We start from the raw sequence: 27,972 nt of genomic DNA, 5'->3' as shown, positions 1-27,972 counted from the left end.
TCCACAGTGGCTGTACCAGTTTACATTTCTACCAGCAGTGTACAAAGGTTCCCCTTCTCCACATCCTCACCAACACTGGCTGTCTTTTGAGTTTTTGGTAATAGTCATCATAACAGGTGTGATGTGATATCTCATTGTAGTTTTGATTTGTATTTCCCTGATTATTAGTCATGTCAAACATCTTTTCATACAGTTACATGTCTTCTATGGGAAAATGTCTATTTAGGCCCTTTACCCACCTTGTAATTCAGTTGTTTGGGGTTTTTTGCTATTTAATTTTATCAGATAGATATTTATTTTATAATTTATAAATTACTACTTAATTGTATTAAATAGATATTGACCCCTTAACAGATATATCCTTTGCAAATACTTTTTGGTATTTCATAAATTACTTTTTCATTATGTTGATTGTTTCCTCTCCCGTGCAGAAGCTTATTTTGGCTTTTGATACCTGTGCTTTTGATGTCAAATACAAAAAAATCATTGCAAGACCAATGTCAAGGAGCTTTTACCCTGTATTTTCTTCTAAGAGTTTTATGGTTTCAACTCCTCACTGCATTTTTAATTTTAAGTCCTTTCAGTGTTGATAAGTAAGCACCAAGGGGGCAGACATCCCATCTGTTCTGTTCCCCGATTTATCCCTAATGCCTAATTCCTTGACACAGAGTAAACGCAACTTGGAAGTCTGTTGTCAATCTTGATCTAATTGCGTCTAAACTTATTGAATATCTTAAAGTGCCCTATTAAATTAAACAGTGGTGGTTTCCTAAAAACAAGCAAGTACATAAACAAAGCCCCACATATTTACGACCCTTTCTCTTTGGACCTTAATAAAAGTTAGCAACTCTTAAAAAATAAAAAATAAATAAAAGTCCCTTAACTACCTATTCGAAATGCCTACTTGTAACCAGCAGCTCTTTTTGAAGGGAAGTCTGATGTGTGTATCTGAATTTTTCTTATTTTTGTATACATTAAAATATAGTCATGCTGAAGGGAATTAAAACAGGCGAGTAATCCCAGGAAATGTATGCACTTTAAACATAGGTACAGGACAAGTAGATAGCAAGCAAGGGTTTTGTGGTAATGATTGCTGTAACATCTTCCAAGGCCTGCCACCTTTGTCATATGCAGTGAGCAGCACATTTCCGATCATTCTGCATCACTATCAGTGAAACTAAACAACTGTTCTTCCTGCAAAAAGTAAGCCAAACATCAGCCCAGCTCATTGCTCTACTTGAAAAATAACATTTACCAAAATCTTAGATAACTGAAATTGAAGTATGTGCCTAGTATACTCCATCTGCATGTGGATATCCACAACTGATCTTGAATTACATTTGGTACAGCTCTAGAAATATTATTTGGGGATTATATTGTCCTCTCCTAGAGAGGATTATACAAAAGTGATTGTTGACATTTTAATTTTTCTCTTTTTATGATTGTTTTCAAAAAGCAGCAAGGTAGATGACAAAATTCTCCACATTGTCGTATCTTTAACGACTAAACAAATAGACATGGAATTAACACCCAGAAAGAAATATATTTCTCACCCTTGAGGGTTTTTTTTAATGATTTACAAACACAATTTGAACTCATTGATTATGTAGTCTAATCTTATTTTATAATAATATCAAAACCTCCATGATCTGGAATCTCCCTTTTGTTTTTTCAAGTTTTTATTTAAATTCCAGTGATTAACATACAATGTAATATTAGTGTTAGGTATAGAATTTAATGATCATCACTTATGTACAAAACCCTTTGCTTATCACAATAAGTGTACTCCTTAATACCGATCACCCATTTAAACCATCCCCCCACCCACTTCCCCTCCAGCAAAATTCAGTTTGTTCTCTATAGTTAAGAGTTTTTTTCTGGTTTGCCTCTCTCTTTTTTTTTCCCCCTGTGTTCATCTGTTTTGTTTCTTACATTCCACATATAAGTAAAATAATCTGGTATTTGTCTTTTTCTGACTGACATATTTCACTTAGCATGATAGTCTCTAGCTCCATCCACATCTTTACAAATGGCAGGATTCCATTCTTTTTTATGGCTGAGTGGTACTCCATTTATATACACACATATATAATGGAATATTATATATATGTATATATATACACCACTTATTCTTTATCCATTCATTAGTTGATGGACATTTGGATTCTTTCCATAATTTGGTGCTGGCTGATAATGCTGCTGTAAGCATCCAGGTACATGTATCCCTTCAAATCAGTATTTGTGTATCCTTTAGGTAAATACCTAGTAGTGCAATTGCTGGGTCATAGGGTAGTTCTATTTTTAATTTTCTGAGGAAACTCCACACTGTTTTCCAGAGTGGCTGCACCAGTTTGAGTTCCCACCAACAATGTAAGAGGGTTCCCCTTTCTCCTCATCCTGACCAGCAGCTGTTTCCTGTGTTGTTGATTTTAGCCATTCTGACAGGTGTGAGCTGATATCTCATTGTAGTTTTGATTTGTATTTCCCTGAAGATGAGTGATGCTGAGCATCTTTTCATGTATCTGTTAGCCATCTGTATGACTTCTTTGGAAAAATGTCCATGTCTTCTCATGTTTTAATTGGAGTATTTGTTTTGTGGGTTTGAGTGGAATCAGTTCTCTCTATATATTTTGCATACTAACCCTTTATCAGATGTGTCATTTGCAAATATCTTCTTCCATTCCAAAGATGCCTTTTAGTTTTGTTGATTGTTTCCTTGGCTGTGCAGAAAGTTTTTATCTTGTTGAAGTCCCAATAGTTCATTTTTGCTTTTGTTTCCCTTGCCTCAGGAGACATATCTAGAAAGAAGTTGCTCTAGCTGATACTAAAGAGATTGCTGCCTGTGTTCTCCTCTGGGATTTTGATGGTTTCCTGCCTCACATTTAGGTCTTTTCATCCATTTTGAATTTATTTTTTGTGTATGGTGTAAAAAAGTGGTCCAGTTTCATTCTTTTGCAAGTGGCTTTCCAATTTTCCCAGCACCATTTGTTGAAGAAATTTTTCCCATTGGATATTCTATCCTTTGTTGAAGATTCGTTGACCATATAGGTCTGGGTTCATTTCTGGGTTTTCTATTCTGTTCCATTGAGCTGTGTATCTGTTTTTGTGCCACTAGCATACTGTCTTAACTACTACAGCTTTGTAGTAGAACTTGAAGTCTGGAATTGTGATGCCTCCAAGCTTTGCTTTTGTTTTTCAAGATTGCTTTGGCTATTCAGGGTTTTTTGCAGTTCCATGCAAATTTTAGGAATTTTTGTTCTGGCTCTGTGAAAAATGATGGTGGTGTTTTCATAGGGATTGCATCAAATGTGTAGATTGCTTTGGGAAATATAGACATCTTAACAGTATTTGTTCTTCTAATCCATAAGCATGAAATGTCTTTCCATTTCTTTGTATAATTTTCAATTTCTTTCAAAGGGTTCTATAGTTTTCAGAGTACAGATCTTTTGCCTGTTTGGTTAGGCTTATTTATGGGTATCTTATTTCTGGTGCAGTTATACATGGAATTAATTACTTAATTTCTCTTTCTGCTGTTTTGTTATTGCTATATAGAAATATAACAGATTTCTCTACACTGATTTTTTTTATTTTTTATTGTTATGTTAATCACCATATATTACATCATTAGTTTTTGATGTAGTGTTCCATGATTCATTGTTTGTTCATAACACCCAGTGCTCCATGCAGAATGTGCCCTCTTTAATACCCATCACCAGGCTAACCCATCCCCCAACCCTCCTCCCCTTCTAGAACCCTCAGTTTCTTTTTCAGAGTCCATCATCTCTCATGGTTCGTCTCCCCCTCTGACTTACTCCCCTTCATTCTTCCTCTCCTGCTATCTTCTTCTTTTTCTTTTTTCTTAAAATATGTTGCGTTATTTGTTTTAGAAGTACAGATCTGTGATTCAACAGTCTTGCACAATTCACAGCGCTCACCATAGCACATACCCTCCCCAATGTCTATCACCCAGCCACCCCCTCCCTTCCACCCCCAACCACTCCAGTAACACTCAGTTTGTTTCCTGAGATTAAGAATTCCTCATATCAGTGAGGTCATATGATACATGTCTTTCTCTGATTGACTTATTTCACTAAGCATAACACCCTCCAGTTCCATCCACGTCATAGCAAATGGCAAGATCTCATTCCTTTTGATGGCTGCATAATATTCCATTGTGTATATATACCACTTCTTTTTTATCCATTCATCTGTCGATGGACATCTTGGCTCTTTCCACAGTTTGGCTATTGTGGACATTGCTGCTATAAATATTGGGGTGCACGTACCCCTTCGGGTCCCTACATTTGTATCTTTGTGGTAAATACCCAGTAGTGCAATTGCTGGATCGAATGGTAGCTCTAATTTCAACTGTTTGAGGAACCTCCATACTGTTTTCCAGAGGGGTTGCACCAGCTTGCATTCCCACCAACAGTGTAGGAGGGTTCCCCTTTCTCCACATCCCCGCCAACATCTGTCGTTCCCTGACTTGTTAATTTTAGCCATTCTGACGGGTGTGAGGTGGTATCTCATTGAGGTTTTGATTTGGATTTCCCTGATGCCGAGCAATGTTGAGCACTTTTTCATATGCCTGTTGGCCATTTGGATGTCTTCTTTGGAAAAATGTCTGTTCATGTCTTCTGCCCATTTCTTGATTGGATTCTTTGTTCTTTGGGTGTTGAGTTTGATAAGTTCTTTATAGATTTTGGATACTAGCCCTTTATCTGATATGTCATTTGCAAATATTTTCTCCCATTCTGTCGGTTGTCTTTTGGTTTTCTTGACTGTTTCTTTTGCTGTGCAAAAGCTTTTTATCTTGATGAAATCCCAATAGTTCATTTTTGCCCTGGCTTCCCGTGCCTTTGGCGATGTTTCTAGGAAGAAGTTGCTGCGGCTGAGGTCGAAGAGGTTGCTACCTGTGTTCTCCTTTAGGATTTTGATGGACTCCTGTCTCACGTTTAGGTCTTTCAACCATTTGGAGTCTATTTTTGTGTGTGGTGTAAGGAAATGGTCCAGGTTCATTCTTCTGCATGTGGTTGTCCAATTTTCCCAACACCATTTGTTGAAGAGACTGTCTTTTTTCCATTGGACACTCTTTCCTGCTTTGTCAAAGATAAGTTGACCATAGAGTTGAGGGTCCATTTCTGGGCTCTCGATTCTGTTCCATTGATCTATGTGTCTGTTTTTGTGCACGTACCATACTGTCTTGATGATGACAGCTTTGTAATAGAGCTGGAAGTCTGGAATTGGGATGCCGCCAGCTTTGCTTTTCTTTTTCCATATTCCTCTGGCTATTCGGGGTCTCTTCTGGTTCCATACAAATTTTAGGATAATTTGTTCCATTTCTTTGAAAAAAGTGGATGGTATTTTGATGGGGATTGCATTGAATGTGTACATTGCTCTAGGTAGCATTGACATCTTCACCATGTTGGTTCTCCCAATCCATGAGCATGGAATGTTTTTCCATTTCTTTGTGTCTTCTTCAATTTCTTTCATGAGTATTTTATAGTTTTCTGAGTACAGATCGTTTGCCTCTTTGGTTAAATTTATTCCTAGGTATCTTATGGTTTTGGGTGCATTTGTAAATGGGATCGACTCCTTGATTTGTCTCTCTTCTGTCTTGTTGTTGGTGTATAGGAATGCCACTGATTTCTGTGCATTGATTTTATATCCTCCTACTTTACTGAATTCCTGTATGAGTTCTAGCAGTTTTGGGGTGGAGTCTTTTGGGTTTTCCACATACAGTATCATATCATCTGCAAAGAGTGAGAGTTTGACTTCCTCTTTGCCGATTTGGATGCCTTTGATTTCTTTTTGTTGTCTGATTCCTGTGGCTAGGACTTCTAATACTATGTTGAATAGCAGTGGTGAGAGTGGGCATCCCTGCCGCGTTCCTGACCTTAGGGGAAAAGCTCTCAGCCTTTCCCCATTGAGAATGATATTTGCTGTAGGTTTTTCATAGATGTCTTTTATGATATTGAGGTATGTACCCTCTAACCCTATACTCTGAAGAGTTTTGATCAAGAAAGGATGCTGTACTTTGTCAAATGCTTTTTCTGCATCTATTGAGAGGATCATATGATTCTTGTTCTTTCTTTTGTTTTTTGTTTTTTTTTTTTAAAGATTTTATTTATTGATTTGAGAAAGAGAGAGAGAGAGAGCACATGAGAAGGGGGAGGGTCAGAGGGAGAAGCAGACTCCCTGCTGAGCAGGGAGCCCGATGTGGGACTCGATCCCGGGACTCCAGGATCATGACCTGAGCTGAAGGCAGTCGCTTAACCAACTGAGCCACCCAGGCGCCCTCTTGTTCTTTCTTTTGTTAATGTATCACATTGATTGATTTGCAGATGTTGAACCAGCCTTGCAGCCCAGGGATAAATCCCACTTGGTCGTGGTGAATAATCCTTTTAATGCACTCTTGGATCCTATTGGCTAGTATTTTGGTGAGAATTTTTGCATCCATGTTCATCAAGGCTATTGGTCTGTAATTCTCCTTTTTGATGGGGTCTTTGGTTTTGGGATCAAGGTAATGCTGGCCTCATAAAATGAATTCGGAAGTTTTCCTTCCATTTCTATTTTTTGGAACAGTTTCAGGAGAATAGGTATTAATTCTTCTTTAAATGTCTGATAGAATTCCCCTGGGAAGCCATCTGGCCCTGGGCTTTTGTTTCTTGGGAGATTTTTGATGACTGCTTCAATTTCCTTAGTGGTTATAGGTCTGTTCAGGTTTTCTATTTCTTCCTGGTTCAATTTTGGTAGTTGATACATCTCTAGGAATGCACCCATTTCTTCCAGGTTATCTAATTTGCTGGCATAGAGTTGCTCATAATATGTTCTTATAATTGTTTGTATTTCTTTGGTGTTGGTTGTGATCTCTCCTCTTTCATTCATGATTTTGTTGATTTGGGTCATTTCTCTTTTTGATCAGTCTGGCCAGGGGTTTATCAACCTTGTTAATTCTTTCAAAGAACCAGCTCCTAGTTTCGTTGATCTGTTCTACTGTTCTTTTGGTTTCTAGTTCATTGATTTCTACTCTGATCTTTATTATTTCTCTTCTCCTGCTGGGTTTAGGCTTTATTTGCTGTTCTTTCTCCAGCTCCTTTAGGTGTAGGGTTAGGTTGTGTATTTGAGACCTTTCTTGTTTCTTGAGAAAGGCTTATATTGCTATATACTTTCCTCTCAGGACTGCCTTTGCTGTATCCCAAAGATTTTGAACAGTTGTGTTTTCATTTTCATTGGTTTCCATGAATTTTTTTAATTCTTTTTAATTTCCTGGTTGACCCATTCATTCTTTAGTAGGATGCTCTTTAGCCTCCATGTCTTTGAGTTCTTTCTGACTTTCCTCTTGTGATTGACTTCTAGTTTCAAAGCATTGTGGTCTGAAAATATGCAGGGAATGATCCCAATCTTTTGGTACCGGTTGAGACCTGATTTGTGACCTAGGATGTGATCAGTTCTGGAGAATGTTCCATGGGCACTGGAGAAGAATATGTATTCCGTTGCTTTGGGATGAAATGTTCTGAATATGTCTGTGAAGTCCATTTGGTCCAGTGTGTCATTTAAAGTCTTTATTTCCTTGTTGATCTTTTGCTTAGATGATCTGTCCATTTCAGTCAGGAGGGTGTTAAAGTCCCCCACTATTATTGTATTGTTGTCAATGTGTTTCTTTGCTTTTGTTATTAATTGCCTTATATACTTGGCTGCTCCTGTGTTCGGGGCATAGATAATTACAATTGTTAGATCTTCTTGTTGGATAGACCCTTTAAGTAGGATATAGTGTCCTTCCTCACCTCTTATTACAGTCTTTGTTTTAAAATCTAGTTTGTCTGATATAAGGATTGCCACCCCAGCTTTCTTTTGGTGTCCATTAGCATGGTAAAGGGTTTTCCACCCCCTCGCTTTCAATCTGGGGGTGTCTTTGTGTCTAAAATGAGTCTCTTGCAGACAGCATATTGATGGGTCTTGTTTTTTAATCCAATCTGATAGCCTGTGTCTTTTGATTGGGGCATTTGGCCCATTTACATTCAGGGTAACCATGGAAAGGTATGAATTTAGTGCCATTGTATTGCCTGTAAGGTGACTGTTAGTGTATGTTGTCTGTGTTCCTTTCTGATCTTTGCTGCTTTTAGGCTCTCTCTTTGCTTAGAGGACCCCTTTCAATATTTCTTGGAGGGCTGGTTTCGTGTTTGCAAATTCCTTTAGTTTTTGTTTGTTCTGGAAGCTTTTTATCTCTCCTTCTATTTTCAATGACAGCCTAGCTGGATATAGTATTCTTGGCTGCATATTTTTCTCGTTTAGTGCTCTGAAGATATCTTGCCAGTCCTTTCTGGCCTGCCAGGTCTCTGTGGATAGGTCTGTTGCCAATCTAATGTTTCTACCATTGTAGGTTACATATCTCTTCTCCCGAGCTGCTTTCAGCATTTTCTCTTTGTCTCTGAGATTTGTAAGTTTTACTATTAGATGTCGGGCTGTTGACCTATTATTATTGATTTGGGAGGGGTTCTCTGTGCCTCTTGGAATTTGATGCCTATTTCCTTCCTCACATTAGGGAAGTTCTCTGCTATTATTTGTTCCAGTATACCTTCTGCCCCTCTCTCTCTCTCTTCTTCTTCTGGGATCCCAATTATTCTAATGTTGTTTCATCTTATCGTATCACTTATCTCTCGAATTCTGCCCTCGTGATCCTGTAGTTGTTTATCTCTCTTTTCCTCAGCCTCTTTATTTTCCATCATTTGGTCTTCTATATCATTGATTCTCTCTTCTGCCTCATTTATCCTAGCATTTAGTGCCCCCATTTTTTATTGCACCTCATCAATAGCCTTTTTGATTTCGACTTGGTTAGATTTTAGTTCTTTTATTTCTCCAGAAAGGGTTTCTCTAATAACTTCCATGCTTTTTTCAAGCCCATCCAGTATCTTTAAAGTCATGATTCTGAACTCTAGGTCCGACATCGTACTAATGTCCGTATTGAGTAGGTCCCTGGCTGACGGTACTACCTCTTGTTCTTTTTGCTGAGGTGATTTTTTTCCTCTTGTCATTTTGTCCAGAGGAGAATAGATGAATGAGAGAACAAAATGCTAACAGGTTAACAACGTCCCCAGCAAATATACTGTATAGAAATCAGAAAAGACCTGAAACCAGGGGAAAAGAAAAGGAAAGAAAGAAAAAAGAAAGAGAAAAATAAAAGAAAAAAAAGATAAAAACAAAAACAGAACAATACAAAAAAAGCAGAATATGATCAGGCTAGTGCATAGATCAGTGCCACACACTAGATTTTGGGCGTATTTTGGTCTGTTAGAAAAAAGTGCCTCCTAAAATTTTAAAGGAACAAAGACATATATGTACAAAATAAGGGTTGATACAATGAAGGGATGGAAGATGATTGTAAAGATGAAAATTATAAAAGATTTTATAAAAGGACTTGATAAGATAAGAAGTTGTTTGAAAAAAGAAAGAAGATTTAAGAAGAAAAAAAAAGGAAAAAGGGAGAGAATGTGATCAGGCAGGAGACTAGAACAAAGCCATACATTAGTGATTTAGGGTATATTTTGATCTGTTAGAAGAAACTGTATCTCCAAATTTTAAAGAGAGAACAACTTATATATATATGCCAAAAATAAGGGTAACTACTATGAAGGGATAAAATATGACTCTGAAAATGAAAAATAAAAAATGTTTTTTTTTTAAAAAAGGGATTGATAAGATGTTGGTTGAAAAAGGGAAAAATAAAAATAAACAGTTAACAAAAATTAACTTTGATGAACTAATGAATCATGGTAAAAAAAAAGCCATGAATTCTATGTGCAGTATTCCCCTAGCGCTGGAGTTCTCCCATTCTCCTTGATCGGTAAACTTGGTCTTGGCTTGCTGGGTGTTCGTGCTGATATTCTGGGGGAGGGACCTGTTGCTTTGGTTTCCAAATGTCTTTGCCGGAGGCTGAATTGCCCCGCCCTTGTCGGTCCGGGCTAAGGAAGCTGGTCGGGTTTGCTCTCAGGAGCTTTTGTTCCCTGCAAGCTCTCAGTACAGTTTTGGAGGATCAGGGCAAAAATGGTGGCCTCCCAGTCTCCACCCTGAGGAGCTGAGAACTCGGGGCCCCGCTCCTCAGTGTGCCCCCAGAGAAAAGCAGTCACTCCCGTCTCCCTGGTCTCTGGCCGCACTCTGTGCTCACCGGGCCTGTGACTGAGCGTTTCTATCTCTGGCACCCGACCCCGTGTGGAGTCTCCAAACCCAGCAGATCCCTGTGGTGCGTTTCCGCGCCGCTCCTCCCCGGGAAGGAAGGGGAGTCTCCCCGGCTCTGCCGCTTGTTGGGTCCCTGCTGGAGGAGCAGTGGCCCGACTGTGCCGCGGATCACAGTTTATGGCAACCCCGAGCTGAGAGCCCGCACCTAGCTCCGTCTCTGCAGCCGGCTTCCCTGCTCCGATACCTGGGAGCTCTGCCACACTCAGGCACCCCTGGTCTTTCTGTGACCCCAAGGGTCCTGAGACCACACTGTCCCGCGAGGGTTCCACCCCCCACTTAGCCACTGCAGCGATGTCCCTCAGCCGAGCCAACTTCTAAAAGGTGTGATTTTGTGCTCCGCGGCTCTATCACTTGCCAGTAGCGGCTGGCGGAGGCCCCTCCCCCGCCGTCTGTCCTCCCGAATATCGCCTTGGATTCACTTCTCCGCACGTCCTACCTTCCAGTAAGTGGTCGCTTCTCTGTTCAGAGAGTTGTTGCTACTCTGCTCTTCGGTCTCCTGTTGAGTTCGTAGGTATTCAGAATGGTTTGATCCCTATTCAGCTGAATTCCTGAGACCAGACAAAATCTAGGTCTCCTACTCCTCCGCCATCTTTCTCCACCCCCTGTACATTGATTTTTTTTATCCTGCAACTTTACTGAATTCATGTATCAGTTCTAGCAGTTTTTTGGTGGAGTCTTTTGGATTTTCTGTATAGAGTATCATGTCAACTGCAAATAGGGAAGTTTGATTATTTCCTTGCTGATTTGGATCACTTTTATTTCTTTTTCTTGTCTGATTGCTGAGACTTAAGATTTCCAGTACTGTCTTAAATAACAGAGGTGAGCATGGGCATCCCTGTGTTGTTCATGCCCATAGAGGAAAATCTCTTTTCTCCCCATTGAGAGTGATATTAACTGTGAGTGTTTCATGCATGGCCTTTATGATGTTGAGATACATTCCTTTTATCCCTACTCTTTTGAGGGTTTTTATCATGAATGCATATTCTAATTTGTCAGTGTTTTTTTTTTGCATTTATTGAGAGGATCATATGGTTCTTATCCTTTCTTTTATTAATTTGGTGTATCATGTTGATTGACTTGCAAATATTGAACTACTCTTGCAGCCCAGGAATAAATCCCACTTGATTGTGGTGAATGATTCTTTTAATGTACTATTGGATTCTATTTGCTAGGATTTTGTTGAGAATGTTTGCATACATGTTTATCAAGGATATTGGCATGTAGTTCTCTTTTTTAGTGGAGTCTTTGGTTTTGGTATCAGGGTAATGCTGGCCTCATAGAATGAGTATAGAAATTTTCCTTCCATTTCCATTTTTTTTGGAATAATTTGAGAAGAATATGTATTAACTCTTCTTTAAATGCTTGCTAGAATTCCCCTGTGAAGCCATATGGCCTTGGAACTCCTGTAGTTTTTGTTTGTCTAGGAAACTCTTATCTGTTCTATTCTGAATGATGGCATTGCTGGATAGACTTTTGTTGGGAGATTTTTGATTACTGATTCAATTTCTTTAGTGGTTATCAGTCTGTTCAAGTTTTATATTTCTTTCTGCTTCTGTTTTGGTTGTTTATATGTTTCTAGGAAAAATCCATTTCTTCCAGATTATCTGATTTGTTGACATGTAATTTTTCATAGTATCTTCTTATAATTGTTTCCACTTCTGTGATGTTGGTTTTTATTTCTCCTCTCTTATTTGTGAATTTATTTATTTGGGTCCTTCTCTTTTTGATAATTCTGACTAGGGATTTATCAATCTTACTATTTTTTTCAAGGAAGCTGCTACTGGTTTCATTGATCCCTCTGCTGGGTTTTTTTTTAGTTTCTCTGTCATTTACTTCTGCTCAAATCTTTATTATTTCCCTTCTTCTGGTGGCTTTATGGTTCATTTGTTGTTCTTCTTCTAGCTCCTTTAGGTGTAAAGATTAGGTTTTTTTATTCAAGATTTTCTTGTTTCCCTAGGTAGGCCTGTATTGCTATGTATTTCCCTCTTAGGGCCGGTTTTGCTGCATCCCAAAGGTTTTGGACCATCATGTTTTCATTTTCATTTGTGTTTATATATTTTTAAATTTCTCCTTTAATTTTCTCATTGCCCCATTCACTCTTTAATAGCATGTTCTTTAACCTCCATGTATTTGTGGTCTTTCCAATTTTTTTTCTTGTGGTTGACTTCATGTTTCATAGTATTATGGTCAGAAATGGTATGATCTCAGTCTTTTTATACTTACTGAGGCCTGATTTGTGACCTAGTATGTGATCTCTTCTGGAGAATGTCCCAGGTGCAATTGAAAAGCATGTGTATTCTGCTGCTTTAGGATGAAATTTCTGAGTATATCTGTGAAGTCCATCTGGTCCAGTGTGTCATTCAAAGCCATTGTTTCCTTGTTGATTTTCTGCTTAGATGATCTGTCCATTGACGTAAGTGGTGTGTTCTTTAACACCCCTACTAATGTTGTATTATAACCAATGAATTACTTTATGTTTGTTACTGTTTTGTATATTTGGATGCTTCCCTGTTGGGGGCATAAATATTTACCATTGTTAGGTCTTCTTGTTGGATAGTCCCCTTTATTATGATACAGTGCCCTTCTTCATCTCTTGTTTAAAGTCTAGTTTGTCTGATAGTGATTATTGGTACTCAGGCTTTCTTTTGGTATGCATTTACATGATAAATATTTCTCCATGCCCTCACTTTGAATCTGGAGGTGGCTTTAGGTCTAATATGAGTCTCTTACAGGCAACATATAGATGGGTCTTGTTTTTTATCCATTCTGACACCTTATGTCTTTTGATTAGAATGTTTAGTCCATTTATAGTCAGAGTAATTATTGATAGATATGTATTTATTGTGATTTTCTTTGATCCTTTCTAATCTTTGTCACTTTTGTTCTTTTCTTTCTACTCAATGAGTCCCCTTTAATATTTCTTGCAGGGCTGGGATAGTGGTCAAGAACTCCTGTAGTTTTTGATTGTCTGGGAAACTCATCTCTCCTATTCTGAATGATGGCATTGCTGGATAGAGTATTCTCAGCTGCACATTTTTCCTCTTCAGCACATTGAATATATCATGCCACTCCTTCTGGCTTGCCATATTTCTGTGCAGAGATCTGCTGCTAGCCTTACAGGTCTACCCTTGTAAGTTAGGAACTTCTTTTGTGTTGTTTCTTTTAGGATTTTTTTCTTTATCACTATGTTTTGCAAATTTAACTACAATATATCTTGGTGTTAGCCTGCTTTTCTTGATTTTGGTGGGAGTTCTCTGTGCCTCCTGGATCTGGTTATCTTTTTTTGTCCCCAGATGAAACTTCATCTATTATTTCCTTAAATAATCCTTTAGCCCCCTTTTCTGTCTCTTCTTCTTCTGTGACTCCTATGATACCAATGTTATTACATTTGATGGAGTCACTGAGTTCCCTAAGTCTACTCTCATGATCCATCATTCTTTCTCTCTTTAATTCAGCTTCATTATTTTCCATAATTCTATCTCATATATCACTTATTCATTCCTTTGCTTCTTCTGTCCTTGTGGTCATTACATCCAGTCCATTTTGAATCTCAGTTATTGCATTTTTCATTGCTGCTTGATTGTTTTTTAGCTTTGATCTCTGTGGTAAAGGTCTCCCTGATGTCTTCCATGATTTTCTCAAGACGAGCGAATATCTTTCTGGTTTTTGCTTTAAATTCTTTATCAGGCATGTTACTTATATCTTCTTCAATTAGATCTCTGAATGTGACCTTTTCTTGTTCTTTCTTTTGGAATGAATCCTTCTTGTCATTTTATCAAGGTCTTTGTCTTCGTTGTGTATTAGAGGAGCCTGTTATTGTTATAATTCCTGCTCCTGAGAGTAATGGCTTTATGAAGAGTTCATATACTATCCAAGGCCTGGTGCTTCAGGAAGTGTCTCTGTTGTGTGCTGTCTGTACTGTGCTGCTGTGTTTTGGCTGCTCTGTCCCTCAGGTCAGTTGTCTACAGAGGTTCTCCTTGCCTGCAGTGGGCAGGGTTTGGATGTTGGCCAGGGTGTGGTGAGTTTTAAGTAGGTGTGCTCTGGTTTGCTTGTTAAATGAGACTTGATGCTATTTTCACTAGAACTGAAGCTTTGCAGAGCTTTCCAGTCAGTAGACGTGGTGTGTGCTGGGGCTTCTGCTGCTCTTATGGGAAGGGGTCCCACTGCACTGGTCCTTAGCACACTTGCCTGAGCAAAGCAGTACCAGCGGAGTGTAGGGGGGTGGAACTTGGTGTAAGCAAGTTAGACTACCAGTCTTGGTGCTGTGCTATTTCCTAAAGTTGGTTTATGCTGAGGGGCAGGGGAGGAAAATTACACCAGCTCCTTTGTGGAGAGTAGAGTCTATGTTTGCTGCTCTCAGGGAAGCTCTCCCAGAAGAGTGAATAATTTCCCCTCATGTATCCTTGGCATTTTTCAGATCTCTGTTTGTGCACTGTCTCTGGGTTACTTGCCTTCCTAGAGCAGTGTAGTGCACTTTGGGCTCTATCCCAGCCAAGCCTGCTGACTTTTAAAACTCCAAACTTTAGGGACCTGCTGTGGTGGGGACCTTGCTGGTCTTCTGGGGGAGGGTCTCACTGTGCTGAGACTGATGCAGGTTTGACCCAGTAGGGCAGTCACGCCAGAGTGCAGGGGTGTAGGATTTGGAGCAAAGCAAGCAGGCTAAACAACCAATGTCTGGGTTAGCCACCCTCAACAGGGGCCTCTACACCCATGCTGAGGGGCAGGGGAGGAAAATGGTGCCGCCTGGCTCTTTTGTCCCTGGGGAGTCATCTGTGCGAATGCTCCCTCTTACAGATGCAAGAAAAAGAGGGAACAGTCTCTTCCCATACACTTTAGGCAATGCTCAGATAGCACTGTCTGCCCTGGGGTTGCTTGCCTGCTTTCTCTCCAGGAATAGGGCACTGCCCTCAGCTGTCTATCCCAGTCAAGCTCGGGGACCTCTAAAACTCCAGTCTTTGAGTCCCACTGGTTACAATAACGAAATTCAGCCCTTCTGATTTTCCCAACCAGTGCCTTTGGGGAAGTGTTTTACTTATGTGTATGACTGTGCATTCTGCTCTATCCCCTCCACAGCACCTACAATCTCTTTCTCCCCCAAACCACGTCTCCACACTTTCTGCCTTCCTTGATGTGGCCTCTTCTCTCCCTCTAATTGTGTAGTTTGTTCTATCAGTCCTCAGCTTGATTTCTTGGGTATTCAGAATGATTTGACAGTTATCTAGCTGTATTCAAGGGACGAGGCAAGCCTAGCATCCTCCTTCTACACAGCTGTCTTAGCTACCTGCTCTGGAATCTCCCTTTATAGTAGCTGATGAACCATATTAATGACATTGGAAAGGAAAGGAGAGGTTTTGGAAAAAATACAGGACTTAAATATTTATTGGATTTGTGGTATGACATGAGTGGTAGATGAGGAAACCACCAATGAAGAGATAGGTTGCAAAAAAAGTAGGAATGAGATTTGTATGCAGATATTGCTCCTAAACAATATATGTGATAACTTAAAATTACGTGTGTCTCTTTTTTCAAAACACATGATTCCCTGAATGGATTTCACTTCTAGGATCAGCAGTATCATATCATTAAATCTCCAAGGTAAAATAAAAGTTCAAGAAAAGAAGTGTTTATTCTGCCTGATCAAATTCCAAAACAAAGGGATGCCTGGGTGGGTCAGTTGGTTAAGTGTCTGCTTTTGGCTCAGGTCATGATCCCAGGGTCCTAAGATGGAGTCCCACATTGGGCTCCTTACTCAGCAGGGATCCTGTTTCTCCCTCTGCCTGACGCTCCCCCCATTTGTGCATGCGCTCTCTCTCTCTCTCTCTCTCTCTCTCTGAAAAATAAATAAAATCTTAAAAAAAATTCCAAAACAATGGGGCACCTGGGTGGCTCAGTCGTTAAGCGTCTGCCTTCAGCTCAGGTCATGATCCCGGGGTCCTGGGATCGAGCCCCACATCGGGTTCCCTGCTCCGCGGGAAGCCTGCTTCTCCCTCTCCCACTTCCCCTGCTTGTGTTCCTGCTCTCGCTCTCTCTGTCAAATAAATAAATAAAGTCTTTAAAAAGAAATTCCAAAACAAGCATATAATGGGGTCAAACAATTAGCATATTTGTATTTTGTGTTTTAACTGAATCTATCCTGAAAACTAAATATTTCTCTAAGATTTACTGTCATTTAAAGTAGCCCATAAAAGTATATGTTGAGGCTTACTGTGATGTTAAAGGCTTCTGAGGTTCAAATATTTTGCAAAATATAATTTAATTTTTTTTATAATTTAATTTTATATTGATATTAATCACATTGGAATCACCTTTCTCTAAACACAGTCCTGTGTGAAGTAAATCACATTCAAAATTTATCATATATGAAAAGAAATGTATATCTCTTAACAGTCTTTTTTTTCTTGCTTTTCTAGCAGTCATAATCATTTTATCATCTTCATTCTATGCTTTACTCTGGTCTTCTGCTGTGTTAAAATGATTAATGAAGCTACTTGCAAGATGACATTTAGGATAATATTCATGTTGAAAAGTTATAAATGTTTAAATTATAAGCAAATATCTGAGACTGGAAGAAACAAAGAGCTCTATCCCCCATAAGTAATTTTCAGATTCAGCTAGAAAAAGTCAATATAAGTTAAATCAATTTTGTGTCATTCTCCAGATTCTTGAACTCTAAAATTGTGCCAACTGGACTTGAGGGATTATCTACAGACAAGAGCAGCAACTCTGTTGCTTGTCAGCTTTGTTCTTAAAACAGTGCTTACTGCCAGCTATCCAAGTGTGCAATGTTCATGGAACTGTGAGTGCCTGAGCAGCGTAGCACCTTAATTTAAAAATAGTGTATGTCACTGTTGCTCTTTCCAGAGCTTTTTGAGTCATTTACTTGATTTCCTTTGCCTTTTTTTTCCATGAAAGAAAAAAAAAAACTCCTTTAACATTCAGAGGGAAAAAAACTGAAGTGCTAATTAAACTGTTGTGGAACAATATTATCCTCTTTGGTTTTACACTGACAATTTTAATACAGAGTCATTTTAACAGGCTTCGCAAATCAGAATTTGCTGGGCCCTTTATTATTTCTCTGAAATCACTGAATAAATCCATTCCCAGAGATATTGAAAATGCAAAAAAGCAAAGCCAGACAAAAAATAACATTTATTTTATGAAAGTTTCATTGGCACACTTACTAGTCAAAGATAAAGGGGGAAATCTTACACAGGGAGTCCTATGATATATTACTATATACTAGAAACAAAACACAGAAGTCTGAAAATCATCAGGTATTGCTTTGAAAGGAATACAGAATTATATGGATTTTGAATGTGCTGAAAAATGACTTAAATGTACTGAGCTGTTCATAGCCCTTGGCTTTTACTTTTTATGTGAGTTATATCTGAACAAGAATTTTATTATAGTCGGTGTTGTTCATGCTGCTATAGTTAAGGTTTGCAGCATTTCCATTACAGCCCCACTATTTCAGTTGGTATTCATAACTCCACTTTAGAAGTCACCCTAGGCTAAAGGTTGGCATTATGCATTTTCAACTTGTATTGATAGTGATGGGTATGAGTGTGATTAAATATGTAGTAAACATTTAGAGTAGCATATCCTACGTATGAAATATTTTAATCCAATCATATATTGTGGTTCCTTAATTATAGAAATTGACAAATGTTAGCTCTGTCGGTGTAACTGATTAACAGAGTTAAAGAAAATTTTTGTTCAATCTGATTATTCCTTGTAGCCAAGAAACCCTGAACTTTTCTTGTAGCCATGAGCCAAAACCCTTCCTGTTACCAACTGAGTAATGATTTCTAAAAGTACTCCTTAATTTATCAACCCTACTGCCAAACAACTGAGTAGTTCTGTCCAAAGATCAGTGAGTGCCATGGAGATTAAAAGGTTAAACTGACAATTTGAGATTTTACATATATCCATGGACATATATGCAGATACCTGACAGATTAAAAACAGAAATAGAAATGTATTTCTTTTGAATTAATCACATTTTCCTGGCTATAAAATTTCCTGGTTATGAAAACTAAAATATGACACAAGAGTTAGTAAATACAGAACAATTAAGGATATACAAATAATAAAGAATAATCTTAATTACCCTTAATCCTTCAAACCAGGGATAACCACTGGTTAGATTTTGGTGTATAGCTTTCAAATATTTATATTTTGCATATACATGGATACATGTATTACAAAGTTGGTATCATAAACTGAATCACAGTCTGATTTTATTTGCTATGTTGGAGAGTATAAACTTGTCATTAAGTATTTTTCTCATGCATAATTTCCCTGGCTGCATAGTATTCCACTGTATGGATGTACTGATGTTTAACTTATCACCTATAGTTGTAGATTTTGAAATCTGTTAAATCTTATTTTAATCTTATTTTAGAATTAAAATCTGATGAAATCTTTCAGTAGCTAGAGTTTATTCAAGATTTTGGTCTTCTCTACTTTTAGCTATTTTCATGGTACCCTAGTTATTGGATCCCCAAATGTTAACAGTTCATATTTGTTGATTGAAAACAATATCAAAAATACAGAATTCACTATATATTGATTACATAGAGTTACGTACCCAATACATAAATTTTGTTGGTATGGTTGCTATTGATGCTTTTAGTACAAATAGAATAGACTTTTAAAAATTAATAAATTTGCAACCAGTGGAATGATTATTTCCTTTGAATTCTTATTAACTTGAGGAGGCAAGGGGGAAGCAAGTAGGTAGGGGGAATAACAAGGACATCGGGCCCAAGGCAGAAAGAGTTTAACATGTTCTAGGACCTGAAATGCAAATATGGCTAGAAAATAGTATAGAAAGAGAAGAGGACCATAAGATAAGGCTGGAAAGGAACACTAGCATTGGGTAGTGGTAGAACTGAGTGCCTGGCCGAGAGAAGGCCCTCAATAAATATACATGTTTCCTTTCTCCTGGTCTTTTATAGATGAAGTAGTCTTAGCCAAGGGTTTTGGGGTCAAGTTATATGCTTGTTAAGGTTATGTAAATGTTTCCTCTGTGATTTGGATTATCATCACAATGATCTTAAATGAGGTCAGCCTCACTTGTGTGTTTTGTGTAGGTGCCTCTTTTTCTTTCCTTTAAGCCCCTCTTCCACTTTACTCCTCTGCTCCATACCACCTCATCTGCCCCTGGGCATACAAATAAACTGCCTGTTTGTGCTGCTCAGCTTATCTTGGCTTTTTCATTCTGCCATATTTACCTCTTAACCATCCCATTATGGGTATTTCTCTCTAACTGGATTCATCTTCTCTTTTTATGATTCTTTTGTAGCTCATGATTAGATCTTATGATATGAATACTGCACATCAGTGAGAGGTCAATGAAACAGCAAGGCATATGTAAAAATTTCTCAATCTTTAAAACTAGGTTTTTCTATTAAAAACAACAACAACAACAGCTGAGCGTTTCTACCAGAAAAGTTACCTACTCCCCATGGAACTAAAAAATAAACCTTGCATAGACTTATGCCATTTAAAATAGGTCTATTAAAGTAACCAGCAGAACTCATGACTCAGGTATCTGTATTAAGAGAGAGAAAGGTGCAAAATGTTAATAATACTATAACAAAAATAGCACTAGCTTTGGTGGAAGTTGAGTTGCAGACTAGCAACTTACTCTGTTTCTTTAGATGGGATAATAAGAGATATAATGAAGAACAATGTAAAGCATATACAGGAAGTTCATGTGGCTATAGTGCAAAGAGAATATAATTTGGCCATATGTTCTATGTGTATAGATATGAATGCTTTTATTACTGGCAGTAATTAATCCTAAAGTACCAGTTTTGGCTGACTTGTGTCAAATAGTTGCCTCAGAAATTTTAAGTATTATATCTAAGTGTTATTATCAGTAGGTTATATGTAATGTGCAGCCCTTACGTTTAAAAGATAAAAAGGAGTATATGTTTTTCTAGTAATTGTTAGTGTTTTCTTTAAATTCTGTTCTAGTGGATTTATTTGTCTAGCATAAGATCTAGCACTGCTTATGCTAGATCTTTTTAGTTAATAACATTTGGCATTTCAAAGTCTCTCTGCCAAATTCTTTTTATTAAAAGTATCTGTTGTAGGGGAGGAAAAACTTTTTTTTCCTCTAGCCTCCTACATTCTTTAGCTGTGGCCCTGTAAATTAGACTGACAAAAGACAGATTAAGAAGAGAAAAACAAACAGAAGTTTCTTAATGCATGAGAATACTCAGTAATGAGTATCTCAAAGGGGTGGATAGAACTTGGGTTTACATAACACCTAAATAAAAGAGTAGTACATTATGTAGAGAAGTGATGAGACAAAGGAAAAGGACTTTGAGTTCTAGGGGCAGCAAATTGTGGAAACTGAATATATAGGAAAAACTAATGGAAGATAAGGGATAGCTAATCCTTTGTTTGCTCACTCTAATAGTCTAACTTGTCTTCCTGGTAGAGAGGGGAAGAGTAGAGAGTTTTTCTTGTGTTTTCTTCTTTTTAATTACCGTCAGTTCACAATAGTCCTTATGTCAACGTGGCATATTGTGAGGTAGCATATTATACTACCCTTCACTGTCATGTATACTCTAGCACAATATTATGTAAGTGGGCAAGAAAGAGTGTTTATTCTTCTAATGCATGTAAATTCCATCATTGTGTTATTTTGACTAAATCCTCCATTATCTTTAACATCATTGATCATGTTTTAATAAAAATATTATATTTAGACTGCCATTTAATGAACGTTTCCTAATTAACATTTCTGATTAGGATTAGTAGCATTAAAATATTCGCATAGGCTTTTTTTTAAAGATTTTATTTATTTATTTATTTGAGAGAGAGAGAGAAAGAATGACAGAGGGAGAGGGAGAAGCAGGAGCAGGGACCCTAATGTGGGGCTCAATTCCAGAACCCTGGGATCATGACCTGAACCAAAGGCAGATGCTTAACCAGCTGGGCCACCTAGGCACCCCTGGCATAAATTTTTAAGCTTGAAATTTTGAAGCATCTTTTCTTTCTTTCCTTTTTTCCCCCTCTTTTTGTTTTGTTTTTGTTATTGATATTAAACAGTGTAATCTTTGGAAGCATAAAAACACCATTGGTATAGAATATAGTTCAGCTAAATGAACATTGTCTACTATGCATAATACTCTGTGATAGATACTGAAGGTGACACAAAGATGAACGAGATTGGGTCTCTGCCCTCCAGAGACTCAGTCTAGTATGGTAGGTAGCTACGTATTTCCTTCCCCCACGCAAAAAATAAAAAAATAAAAAAAAAAGGAAAGCAAAGCATTAACCTGTATCGAAATCCTTCATTATAACAGGCTATCATAGTAAGCTTTTTTTTTTTTTACACATATGTTGGCTTTTTTTTTCCTTTGGTTTGGTAATTTTCTATTTATAGTATAATTGTTTTTACTAGCACTAAAATAAAAAAATATAAAATTCAATATTACTACAAATTCTTACTTAAGAAATGGTACACAAAATATTTAGAAACCTTTCCCATTTCTAAAATTGGAGAGGCACATGCAAAAGTCTCATTAAATTGAATCTACTCTTCTATAGGTTTGCTTGTATATAGGTTATGCTTCATAGTTTATTTTTCCAGTAAAAAGTACAATGAAATATAAATATAAAAGCAAAAAGTACACATGCAAAATGAAACTATAATGCAAGATAATTGTTCACTCTGACTGGCAAACAGAATAGCTAACAAATTATTAGTTCTCTATGAGGAACATTATCAGTTAATTTTTACTCTGAACATAGCCTAGCCAATCTCACGTTTTTGTTTTTGTTTTTTACAAACATACAATAAACTGCACATACATAAACTATAATATTCGATAAGCCTTGAAATATGTATATACCCATAAGCCATCACCACAATCAAGATAATGAACATATCTACCACCCCCAAAAGATTCCTTATATGCAGGCAACCACTAATCAGTTTTCTGTCATAGATCAGTTTGCATTTTCTAAAATTTTATGCACATAGATCATACAACATGTTCTCTTTTTTGTGTAGTTTCTTTTGCTCAGCATAATTTTTTGAGATTCAGTCATGCTGTACAGGAGATTAATTTTTTTGAAAAAATTCTCTAGAAAAAACACCCTTCTTCTAAAAAAAAGTTCTGTGATTTTATAATTTGCTATATCAAGACATAGTAAGTTGGATCGCTTTTGAAATACCAAAATAAACTCTAAAAATAAAACCAATTAAAAAACCCCACAATCTCAATTGTTTACTTGTTTATATAAATAATTCATTTTTTCAGATGCCTAGATTGGTATCTAATCTGTTCTACAGGACCTAACTGTGTGTTCTAATTTAATGGCATCCATAATAGTGTTCATTATCTTTGTTTGTCTCAGTTTGTGCCGAGATTGATGCTCCCTGGAGGTCTGCTGGTTAGGATTCAGCACTCTCAATTTGTATCAAGAGTGTAACCCTTGGGCGCCTGGGTGGCTCAGTCGGTTAAGCGTCTGCCTTTGGCTCAGGTCATGATCCTGGAGTCCCGGGATCGAGTCCCTCATCGGGCTCCCTGCTCAGCGAGGAGCCTGCTTCTCCCTCTAACCCTACCCCCTCTCATGTACTCTCTCTCTCTCTCATTCTCACTCTCTCAAAATAAATAAATAAATCTTTAAAAAAAAAAAAGAGTGTAACCCTTTTTCCTTTCTGGGTCCTTTTAAAGCTTCTGTTTCTATGTCTGCTAATGGCTTTCCCACATAGGCAGTATCATCTAGATTATAATACAGTTTTTTAATGACTCCATCGTAGCGACTAGTGATAGTAACAGAAGCTTTATCATGTTGAACTTCACAGATGCTATCAAACTGAGACACTGCATCTTCTTTTACATACACCATCCTTTAATAGTTACTTCTCTAATCCTTCTCCAATGTCTGAGTTTGAATTGGACAATCTATCCCAGCAGAGCAGCAGCTGTTTTCAGCAACTGATGTGGATGACTGTACATGTTAAATGTTTATTGGTTGAATGGGAGACTATAATCTTGTGATCCCAAGATCTGAGTATGTGGTTTTAACAAAGGCCTTCCTTGCCACAGCCTCATCCCAATCCTAACTGTAGTTAATGTGACAATGGCAGTCTTTTACAAGACTAAGTATATAAATGGGTAACTATTTTAGTATTTTATGTAATATACGGATTGCTACCAATACTGTGCTGTAAATTTAGTTTTTATAAAAATATAGTATGTTACTATGTAATATCCTATAGGATAGTTCCAAGTTTATAAACACTCTTAAGGACATGAGTCATCCATTAACCATTTGCTTTGCCTCTCACTATTTGTTGTCATCTGTCAGTATCCTCAGTAATCAAAATTGACTCTGAAATACAATACATAAAATACCTTGGTAGGGACAACTTCCAGCTTACAGCCCAAGAAAGCTTCACAGAAGTGGTGGAGTTCCTTGTTGGGATTCCAGTAGGTTGAGAGCTTGGTATAGCCTGTAAGGACCCAGCATGTTAGGAGGAAGAGAAGTTGGAATTTAAGGTAGAGAGAAAGAATTATATCAAGATACAAGGTAAAGGAAGTACAGAGTAATTTTGAGAAGCCATGAGTAGTACATCTTGGCAAAGAATAGGATATGTTTATTGAGAGAAATTACATTAAAACAGAAGTTTGAAACCAGATCAAGAACAGTCTGGAATGCCATTTTATGGTGTTTAGATTTTATTTACAGGCAGTAGGGGAGTTATTGATGAATTTTTAGTAGCAGAGAAATATTACTAGAGATGGTTTGGGGAAGATTGATGTGATATGTATGAATAAAGTAGCTGGAGAAAAAAGTGATGTAGGAGAAACTAATTATTAGATTATTGCAATAGAGCAAGAAGAACCTAAACCAGAATAGATGCAACTGATACTTGGAAAAATAACTCAACAGTACTTGATTTTTGTAGAGAAGAAAAGATGAACTGGCTGAATAATGATGCCTTTTTTTTTTCCTTAAATATTTATTTATTTATTTATTTTAGAGAGAGAGACTGAAAAAGAGAGTGAGAACATCAGGAGGAGCTGAGGGATAAGGAGAGAGAGTCTCAACCAGACTCCCTGCTGAGTGTGGAGCCTGACACAGGGCCTCATCTCACAACTGTGAAATCATGACCTGCGCTATAATAGTGAGATGCTTGACCAACTGAGCCTCCCAGGCACCCCCATTTTTTTAAGATTTTATTTATTTGACAGGGAAAGACACAGCTAGAGAGGGAACACAAGCAGGCAGAGTGTGAAAGGGAGTAGCAGGCTCCCCGCTGAGCAGGGAGCCCCACAGTGCGGCTCAATCCCAGGACCTTGGGATCATAACCTGAGCCAAAGGCAGATGCTTAATGACTGAGCCACCCAGCCACCCACCCCACTCTTTTTTTTTTTCTTTTAAGATTTTATTTATTTATTTGACAGAGAGAGACACAGCGAGAGAGGGATCACAAGCAGGGGGAGTGGGAAAGGGAGAAGCAGGCTTCCCGCAGATCAGGGAGCCCCATGCGGGGCTCAATCCCAGGACCCTGGGATCATGACCTGAGCGGAAGGCAGACACTTAACGACTGTGCCACCCAGGCACCCCTCACCCCGCTCTTTTTAAGAAGATCTGTTTATGTATTTTAGAGAGAGAGAGTGATGCCATTTTTTTAAGTGAGAGAGTAATAATTCAGAGGAAGGATCCTATTTGAGGAGAAATTATTTTTGAACTTCTCTAATTTGAAGTATAGATTGAGTATATAGCGAGAATTGCATAATAGGGAGATGAACATGTGGTGTTTGCATGGCTATTAATAATTACCTATTTTTGCAGGTTTCCTCACAAAGGAAATAATTAAAATTATGACATTAAAAGAGATCACTAAGGAAGAGAGTGTAAGAACGTTAAAAGATTCTTAGGAAAGAACTTTGGTGAACACTGCATTTGAGTATAGAAATAAGAGTTGCTGGAAAAGGAAAAGTTAGTGAAGCTAGATGGGGAAATCATGCTAAAGCTGTGTTTGGAAAATCTATGGAGGAGAAAATTTCAGGAGAATGGGTAGTCAACAATCAAAAATTATAAAAGAATAACAAGTGGGTTGAGGATAAAAAAGTAACTGGTTGGATTTATTGGCCTTGGTAATATTTTTGATGCTGCAAGGACAATTTCAGGAGAGTGGAAAGAACAGAGATTAGATTGTAAAGGGTTAAGTAGATCCTGGATGATAATGAAGTGAAGTCAAATTTGTATACAGTGCAGTTTTTTCAAAAGGTGGACATTGTTTATTTTTGCTTTCATAATGTTAAACTGGGTCTATTACAAAATTGAATATCACATGCAAGAAGTATTTTATAATTTTGCAGCAGATTTTTAAAGCTATAATTTCAGATTTTGAACTGATCAGCATGAGACAGATTCTCTTTAGCACCATTTTAGTTTTGGGTAAAATTCAAGCTGGATATTACTGATTACTCTGAAATGCAAATAGTGCTATTTGGTTTTACAGCTATCATTTAAAAAGCCATGTACTCGTTAAGATAAATATGTGCTGCATGAACAACAAAAAAATGAGAAAAGAAATGGACATTATTTGTATTTTGTAGCTTCTCTGATATGGAACTGAATGTACTAATCTTCAAATACAAATGAGCAGCAAAATGTAATTTGCAAATGCACAATTAACTTCCTACTGGCTTCTGTTGATTTTTAGTACTACAACCCCATACCAGGTGAAACTTCTCAGTTTTGGAGATTTTATCTGACCGGTATTTCTATTTGTGGCTAAATAAGGAGATTATTATAAAAAAATATTACTTTGGAGTAGATTATACTTTTGTGGAGCTCCAATTATAGCTTCTGTTGAGTTGTCAGCCATCAGGACCATGAGCTTTTATTTTTCTCTTTCCATGGTGCTCTTGCATTTTCCCCATCATTGACAAAGGTTTTCCTCTAATTTTCAATTTTAAAACCTGATAGTTACTTGTCTTAGTTACAAACAATGTTTTATATCTTATATTGCTGTGTTGTCACTTCTCTCTTCTTTTACTTCAGCTTTATTCTATTATTGTGTCATGTCATTTATGTATTTATATCCATACATTGTATATATGTACATATACATGCATGCACACAAAATAAACTCATGCATACACATAAATATACACATACACACATATCACAGAAAAGTGGGAGAAAGGTTGTAAAGCAGAAAGTTTAGCTGTTTAGTTCAGCCTAATGACACAGGTTTTGTTTCTTAGCTTCACATGAGAAAATCTCTACTCCATGATCATAAGCTGAAATCTTAAATCCAGCTAGCCATTTTACAGATATGCCTCTGAACCAGGGAAATTGGGTTAAAGCGTATAGGGCTCAGCAAGACCAATCATTATGATTGGCAAATGAACTCAAAACACTATCTTAGTATTGTTAGGGCAGTCGGGAATTTTGTTTGCACAGCATTCACACTGTAATACTCTGAATGACTAGCGGATGGAAAAATTGTAGAAAACTTTGAAGTTGTGATTCTCATGTGAATTAGGGTAACACCTTGTTTCATAGAATAATGAAATCTTGTTTGTTACAAGGGACTTTAGAGGAATATCTAAATTAATCTTTTTTCCAATGCAGCAGTACTTTTTATAGCACCCCTGCGAGATAAATGTCCAATGACATGCCTACTGACTTCCTGTGGGCTCCTGTCCCATTAAAAATATATTCTTCAGGGGCGCCTGGGTGGCTCAGATGGTGGCTCAGATGGACCTGCCTTCAGCTCAGGTCATGATCTCAGGGTCCTGGGATCAAGCCCCACATCGGGCTCCCTGCTTGGCGGGAGGCCTGCTTCTCCCTCTCCCTCTACTGTTCCCCCTGCTTGTGCTCTCTCGCTCTCTCTGTCAAATAAATAAATAAAATCTTTAAAAACATATATATATATATATATTCTTCATACTGAATTATGATCTGTCTTCCTCTAAGCCTTCACTCAATTCAGCGCTGACGGACAATACAGAATCTCAGAACCTGTTCCTCATAATAGTTATTCAGATATTTGAAGCTCTTTTCATTTTGTTCACTTTTCCAAAGTACTTTTCTATGGTATGTATACCTATTTTTATCAGCCATTTCTTGATTATCGACCTCGCCAAAATGTTGGTTGCTCTCCTTCTCTTTTATTATAATTTGTCAATGACTCTCCTAAAATAGCATATATTATTTAACTAATACTCCAAATAGAGTCTGATTTTTGCAGGATACAATTGAATAATACTTTATACATTATAGGTTTAAAGGTCAGTCTTTAGCATATAGGTTCCCATCTTAGATTATTGATGATGCCTTAAGATTTTTAGCTTTTATAATAATTTGCATACTGTGAGTACATGTTGACTCTGTAGTCAACTGAAATTCTCATTCTTTTTTGTTTTTAAATGCAAAACTACAGTCAAGTCCAATTATCCCAAATCCTGGACCCTGTGTAGTTGATCCTTTTTTTTTCCTTTTGGAAGTACCTATAAGATTTGTGTTTATTCCTATTAAATTTAATTTTATTTGGTTTCAGTTTAGCATTGCTATCTGTCACAAAAACTTTGGATCTTGATTCTGTCATCTATCATATTAGAATCCCTTTAGGTGTTGTGTCATTTGCAAATTTAACAAGAAAACCTTCAAACATCTTCTGAGTCATTAATATGTTGAAAAAGACAGAAATAAGAAGAAATGCCTCGGACTAACTACTAGAAACCT

General features: G+C 37.4%; 1 protein-coding gene across 5 annotated transcripts in view; it reads left to right on the top strand.

Annotated features, from left to right (window-relative positions):
* DIAPH2 (diaphanous related formin 2) overlaps positions 1-27,972 on the top strand; it is a 956,101-nt gene that overhangs the window by 537,439 nt on the left and 390,690 nt on the right. The window lies entirely within an intron of this gene.

Source organism: Zalophus californianus, chromosome X, assembly GCF_009762305.2.
Source record: "Zalophus californianus isolate mZalCal1 chromosome X, mZalCal1.pri.v2, whole genome shotgun sequence".
NCBI classification, from domain to species: domain Eukaryota; kingdom Metazoa; phylum Chordata; class Mammalia; order Carnivora; family Otariidae; genus Zalophus; species Zalophus californianus.
Note: the sequence above shows the minus strand (reverse complement) of the source record. Positions and strands in the feature narration are given on the sequence as shown.